Below are 7,266 nucleotides of genomic sequence, written 5' to 3'. Positions count from 1 at the left end.
AGACTCTATCAAAAAAAAAAAAAAGAAGAAAGAAAGAAAGGAAGGAAGGAAGGGAGAAAGGAAAGAAAAGAAAAAGAAAAGAAAACGTGATTTCCCAATGTCCCTTGCAGTAAACATGGCCAGGTGACATTGGTGAAGTCAATGAGATATACTCAGACATGCAGACATGTATGTGGGTGGGGCTTTGGGGAATGCATTGTTAAAAAAAATTAATAGGAAAATCAGCGGGGTGCTTCTGCCTCCCTGCCATCCTTTTTGGGCGAGATGGAAAGAGAACTGGACTTAGAAAGTCTGGGTTCAAATCCTATGCTGGCTTCTTACTGTTCTCTGACCTTGGCAATTGACTTAACTCCTCTTACTTTCACTTTCCTTATCGGTAAAATGGAGCTATAATCCTTATTACATGGAGAAGGTATAATGTATACTAAGTATCAAGTTTTAGTAGCTATCCAACCAATATTATTTTGGGTATTGCTCTCTGTAAAACACTTAAAATCCAGAAGGCCTTTTAGCTTCTGGCCTTCTTGTCTCTAACCTGCTTCTGCCACTCTGAGCTCTGTTACACAAAGGTTATTCAGCAGGCAACGTGGGAAACCAGAGTGTTCTGACTGCAAATTGTCCCTGCTCTTCAGAGCAATAACAACACAACAAAAATTGTTTTATTGTTTCCAGCCTCCTTTCCAGCATGATTGTGCTACAGTAACCTAACACCAAGTAGGTGGCTGGGGCAAAACTACATGGTATACACAAGGAGACTACCCCCATCTGGGTAGAAGCTATGGCTTTATCAGAGGCCACCATCAGTAGGAGAACAAAACTGAACCAGAGTGGTAGACACCAGGGATGCCTCTCAAACAACAGGCAACTAGCTATTCGAGAACCCTGACTGCGTCACCTCTCTCCCTGACCTCTTTTCCAAAACAGAGAAGTGGACAAGGTGTACCAGGGCATGGCCTGGCCTCCACCTGCCTTCCAGGGCACTAGAGTGGGAGAAGGATCGAAAATGCCAACCAATCTCTTCTTGACATAAGTGTAGCTTGGTTTAGATAGGCAGAGAGAGCTTTAAATCAATAATGAGATTGATTTAAACTCAGTCTCAAAAAAAAAAGGAGAATTAGAGAGATAGCAATAGCAAGCAAGCACGTAAAGCTGATGCCCTCTTAACCCTTCTTAGTAGGTGATTGAACTTGGCCTTTCAGAGATGGGGTTTCTCCATGTTGGTCAGGCTGGTCTCAAACTCCTGACCTCAGGTGATCCACCTGCCTCGGCCTCCCAAAATTCTGGGATTACAGGTGTGAGCCACCACGCCCAGCCTGGCCAGGAATGTTTCAACATGTAGTAACACAGTGTTCTTGGCCATCTTTTCTTTTTTTCTTGAGATGGAGTCTCGCTCTGTTGCCGAGGCTATTGTGCAGTGGCACGGTCTTGGCTCACTGCAACCTCCACTTACTGGGTTCAAGCGATTCTCCTGCCTTAGCCTCCTGAGTAGCTGGGATTACAGGCGCCTGCCACAACGCCTGGCTAGTTTTTTTGTATTTTTAGTAGAGACGGGGTTTAACCATGTTGGCCCGGCTGGTCTCGAACTCCTGATTTCATAATCTGTCCACCTTGGCCTCCCAAAGTGCTGGGATTACAGGCGTGAGCCACCACGCCCGGCAACTCTTGTCCTTTTGGATTTAATTTTGTTAATTCTGGCAGACAGAGCAAATATAATTAAAGAGATTTAATTAAAACAACTAGCTCATTTATGGTTTCTGCTAAATGAATTAAAAATAAACAGTAGGCCAGGTGAGGTGGCTCAGGACTGTAATCCAAAATTTGGGAGGCCAAAGCCTGGGCTTGAACCCAGGAGGCCTGAGCAACATAGCGTGAACTTGTCTCTACAGATAATAATTTTTTTTTTTGAGTTGGAGTCTGGCTCTGTTCCCCAGGCTGGAGTGCAATGGCTTGATCTCTGCTCACTGCAACCTCTGCCTCCTGAGTTTAAGTGATTCTCCTGCCTCAGCCTCCAGAGTACCTGGGATTACAGGTGCATGCCACCACGCCCAGCTAATTTTTTTATTTTTAGTAGAGATGGGTTTGTACAACATGCGGTTTCACCATATTGTCCAGGCTCATCTTGAACTCCTGACCTTGTGATCTGCCTGCCTCAGCATCCCAAAGTGCTGGGTTTACGGATGTAAGCCACGGTGCCTGGTCAATAATAATTTTTTAAAAACTGGCCAGGTATGGTGGCAAGAGCCTGTCGTCCCAGTTACTTGGGAGGCTGAGGCTTGAGCCCAGGAGGTCAAGGCTGCCGTGAGCTGTGATTGAGCCATAGCACTCCAACCAGGGAAGCATCTTATGAGACTCCATCTCATTAAAAACTAATAATAAAAAACTGGCCTGGTGCGCACGCCTGCAATCCCAGCAATTTGGGAGGCCAAGACAGGCAGATCACTTGAGGTTACGAGTTCAAGACCAGTCTGGCTAACATAGTGAAATCTAGTCTCTACTAAAAAGTGCAAAAACTAGACCGGGCTCCGTGGCTCACACCTATAATCTCAGCATTTTGGGAGGCTGAGGTGGGCAGATAACAAGATCTGGAGTTCAAGACCAGCCTGGCCAACTTGGTGAAACCTGGTCTCTACTAAAATACAAAAACTAGCCGACTATGGTGGCATGTGCCTGTAATCCCAGCTACTCAAGAGGCTGAGGCAGGAGAATCGCTTGAACTAGGGAGGCAGAGGCGGAGGCTGCAGTGAGCTGAGATTGTGCCACTGTACTCCAGCTTGGGCAACAAAGTGAGACTCTATCTCCAAAAAAAAAAGAAAAAATTAAAAGTGCAAAAATTAGCCAGGTATGGTGGCAGAAGCCTGTAATCCCAGCTAATTAGGAGGCTGAGGCAGGAGAATTGCTAGAACTTGGGAAGTGGAGGTTACAGTAAACCAACATTGCACCATTGCACTGCATCCTGGGTGACAGAGTGAGACTCCATCTCAAAAAAACAAAACAAAACACCTAGTAATAAAAAATGAAAAAATAATAAAACCATAAATAAAAATAAACAGCCAAAAAAAAAATCAAATCTTTCTGAAGTAAAATGGATTGAACAGCATTATGATGGATAATTCCAAAATGAAGTATCTGTTTTCTGAGCACATCTCTTTACTTTTGGCAACAGACTTAGACCATTGGCCAATCTTCACCATGTTGGCCAGGGAGTCTCAAACTCCTGAACTCAAGTGATCCACCCATCTCAGCTTCCCAAAGTGCTGGGATTACAGCCACCATGCCTGGCTAATTTTGTATTTTTAGTAGAGATAGGTTTTCTCCAGGTCGGTCAGGCTGGTCTCGAACTCCTGACCTCAGGTGATCTGTCCACCTTTGCCTCCCAAAGTGCTGGGATTACACATGTAAGCCACAGCACCTGGCCTTTTTTTTTTTTTTTTTAAGAGTCTTGCTCTGTCACCCAGGCTGGAGTGCAGTGGCACGATCTCAGCTCACTGCAACCTACACCTCCAGGTTCGAGTGATTCTCCTGCCTCAGCCTCCCTAGCAGCTGGGTCTACAGGTGCACACCACCACACCCATTTAATTTTTGTATTTTTAGTAGAGGCAGGGTTTCACCATGTTGGCCAGGCTGGTCTCAAACTCCTGACCTCATGTGATCCTCCTGCTTTGGTCTCCCAAAGTGCTGGGATTACAAATATAAGCCACCATGCCTGGGGCCCATTATTATTACTTTTTGAGACAGAGTTTCACTCTGTTGCTCAGGCTGGAGTGCAATGCCGCAGTGCTGGCTCACTGAAACCTCTGCCTCCCCGGTTCAAGCAATTATCCTGCCTTAGCCTCTCGAGTAGCTGGGACTATAGGTGCCTGCCACCACGCCCAGTTAATTTTTGTGTTAACACTCTTCTTTACAACAGAAAACTGGAATGTATGAACTGTTTACCAAAATAAACTTCTAGAGCTTATTTATTCTGCAAAACTAACCACTAGACACCCACTTAGTCAAGTACTTCAGTCAAATAAACACCTTAGCAGAAAATGTAATTGAGAATTAGTTAGCTCTTTCAGCCTTGTACTTTTTCATTCAGTTATTCTGTGCCTCTTTCCTCCTCTGAATAATCTTTCATCATTTACTCTTCAGGGAACCTGAGCATTGCATTGCCTTTTGAGAATGAGGCATTTCAAATCCTTTGGTAAGAGCAGAATTTCCCACTGTGAGAAAGGTATTCTACTTCTTATAGGTAGAATTGTGCAGGACTTTTACTTCCTAAGTTAAAGATTTCTGAATTGTTTGAAGTTTTTATGAGTATAACTGCTTTTGTAAGCAGAAAAATATATATAAATATTTATATCTTTAAAATGATAAGTGCCAAAAAAAAAAAAAGTTATTTTACCCATGGAGCTCTCCAAGGTGATCACATTTCCTCTGTCTTCTAGTGCATCTTGTCCTTTTTCCTCTTTTTTTTTTGAGACAAAGTCTTGCCACCCAGGTTGGAGTGCAATGGCACAATCTTGGCTCACTGCAACCTCTGCCTCCTGTGTTCAAGTGATTCTGCTGCCTTAGCCTCTGGGCATAGCTGGGATTATAGGCGCTTGCCACCATGCCCGGCTTATTTTTATATTTTTAGTAGAGTTGGGGTTTCACTTTGTTGGCCAGTCTGGTCTTGAACTCCTGACCTTGTGATCTGCCCACCTCGGCCTCCCAAAGCACTGGGATTACAGGCATGAGCCACCACGCCTGGCCCCTTTTTCCTCTTCTAATGATGAAATTCCATGCTTTCCTGGAAATTTTGATGTCTTAAACTGAACTACAGCTGGGTGTGGTGGCTCATGCCTGTAATGCCAGCACTTTGGGAAGCTGAAGTGGAAGGACTGCTTGAGGCCAAGAGTTCAAGACCAGCCTGGTCAATACAACAAGACCCTATCTCTACAAAACATACAAAATAGGGCTAGGTGCGGTGGCTTATTCCTGTAATCCCAGTATTTTGGGAGGCTGCGGCAGGCAGATCACTTGAGGTCAGCAGCCTGGCCAACATGGTGAAACCCTGTTTCCACCAAAAATACAAAAATTAGCTGGGTGTGGTGGCACATGCCTGTAGTCCCAGCTACTTCGGAGGCTGAGAAGAAGAATCGGTTGAACCTTGGAGGCAGAGGTTGTAGTGAGCTGAGATCATGCTACTTCACTCCAGCCTGGGTGTCAGAATGAGACTCCATCTCAATAAAATAAATAAATATAAAAAAATTACCTAGGTGTGGTGGTGCATGCCTGTGGTCTCAGCTACTCAGGAGGCTGAGGCAGGAGGATGGCTTGAGCCTATGAGTTCAAGGCTGCAGTGAGCTATGATCATGCCACTACACCTCAGCTCGGGCAACAGACAAGATCCTGTCTCAAAACAAAACAAAACAAGAACAAATCCCTTTTTCTTGAGACGGTTTTGCTCTGTCACCCAGGCTGGAGTGCAATGGCGAAAAATCAGCTCATTGCAGCCTCAACCTCTGCCTCCCAGGTTCAAGCAATTCTCCTTCCTCAGCCTCCCAAGTAGCTAGGATTACAGGCACCTTCCACCATGCCTGGCTAATTTTTTTAATTTTTAGTAGAGATGGGGTTTCACCAGGTTGGTCTCGAACTCCTGACCTCAGGTGATCCACCTGCCTCAGTCTCCCAAAGTGCTGAGATTACAGCATGAGCCACTGCGCCCAGCCAGTCCTAACTATTATAATAACCTCTGGTCTCTGCCTCCCCTGCACCCAGCCAGTCCTAACTATTATAATAACCTCTGGTCTCTGCCTCCCGGCTTGCCCTATTCAAGTCATTCCTCATGCTGTTACCAGAGTGATCTTTCTAAAACATAGATCTGAGTGTACACATCCCTGCTCCAAATTATCTGAGGCTCTTTATCCCCTATAATCTTCAAGGACTTCATGAACTAATCCCTACCTACCTGCTTCTCTAGCCCATTGCTCTCTACTTCTCACCTCTCTTTAAACTTCCACAATATTAGGCTAAATTTTAAGGGATCGCTCCTCAAAGCCCTGTCTAAACCATTTCTGTCTATGCCGAGATAAGAAGGTACAAAGACTTCTCCAGAAAGCTTGACTTTCCTGGGGCTGGATTCAGTTGTGTTCCTGTCATAAGATTGAGGTCACAGGAATTGAGACACAATAGTTGGAAGTAAGGTGGGTGGAGTGTCATCACCTTGCTGATTCTCTGTCAACGTCTCTGGATACCTGCCTTAACAATAGCAGAATCAGCAGCGCATATCCACATCCCTTTGATACGTGTTTTCTTTGTGTGCTGCAATGTCTGCTAAATGGATTACCTGGCATTTCTAAACCAGAAGCAGCCTCAGAGTGACTGTCATGTAGGTCAGAGGCTGCTGTGGCTTAGATTTACTGGGCCTCTTAAGTTGCTGTTGTTGCTGAAGGGATCAGGATGTAAGGATGGGGAGGGCAAGGGACTTAAGGAGTAAGAGAGGCCACAGCAGAGTAGTTCTGTGTCCTCAAAGACTGTTTTATTAAAGGCCAGGTTGTTCCTTGCCTCCTTTTATTGTGCAATGATTGGAAGCACCTCAAACTTCACTCCCGTTGGTTATACACAGTTTACTGAACTAGTGTGCTGTAAGAACACAAAAAGTGTGTGCTAGTGACTGTAACTGGAGCAAATACAAGGAGAGGTGGTCAAGGTCTGGAAATGCTAGCATAGACTAAAATATAATTAGTAATGTGTCCGGTGGCGGTATTATGGATAACTTTTTTTTGGACATTTTAAAATTAATCCATCTTTTAAATAATGTTAAGAGAAGAAGGGGTAGGGAGGGGAGAATGCTGTCCCCTTGAGACCTGAAAGTTCTAGGACCTAATATAATGGAATGTATTTATAGAAGCTCCTCAACTTATGATGGGGTTATGTCCTGATAAACCCATTGTAAATTGAAAATCTAGTAAGTCAAAAGTACATTTAGACCGAGGCAGGTGGATCACCTGAGGTCAGGACTTCGAGACCAGCCTGGCCAAGATGGTGAAATCCTGTCTCTACTAAAAAAAGAAAAAGAAAAAAATTAGCCAGGCATGGTGGCAGATGCCTGTAATCCCAGCTCCTCGGGAGGCTAAGGCAGGAGAATTGCTTGAACCCTGGAGGTGGAGGTTGCAGTGAGCCAAGACTGTCCCACTGCACTCCAGCATGGGTGACAAGAGCAAAACTCCATCTTAAAAAAGAAAAAATGCACTTAACACACCTAGCCTAAACCAAGCTTCAGAGCTTAGCCCAGCCTACCTT

Source organism: Cebus imitator, unplaced genomic scaffold (assembly GCF_001604975.1).
Source record: "Cebus imitator isolate Cc_AM_T3 unplaced genomic scaffold, Cebus_imitator-1.0 Scaffold265, whole genome shotgun sequence".
NCBI lineage: Eukaryota > Metazoa > Chordata > Mammalia > Primates > Cebidae > Cebus > Cebus imitator.
This window is presented reverse-complemented; position numbering follows the sequence as displayed.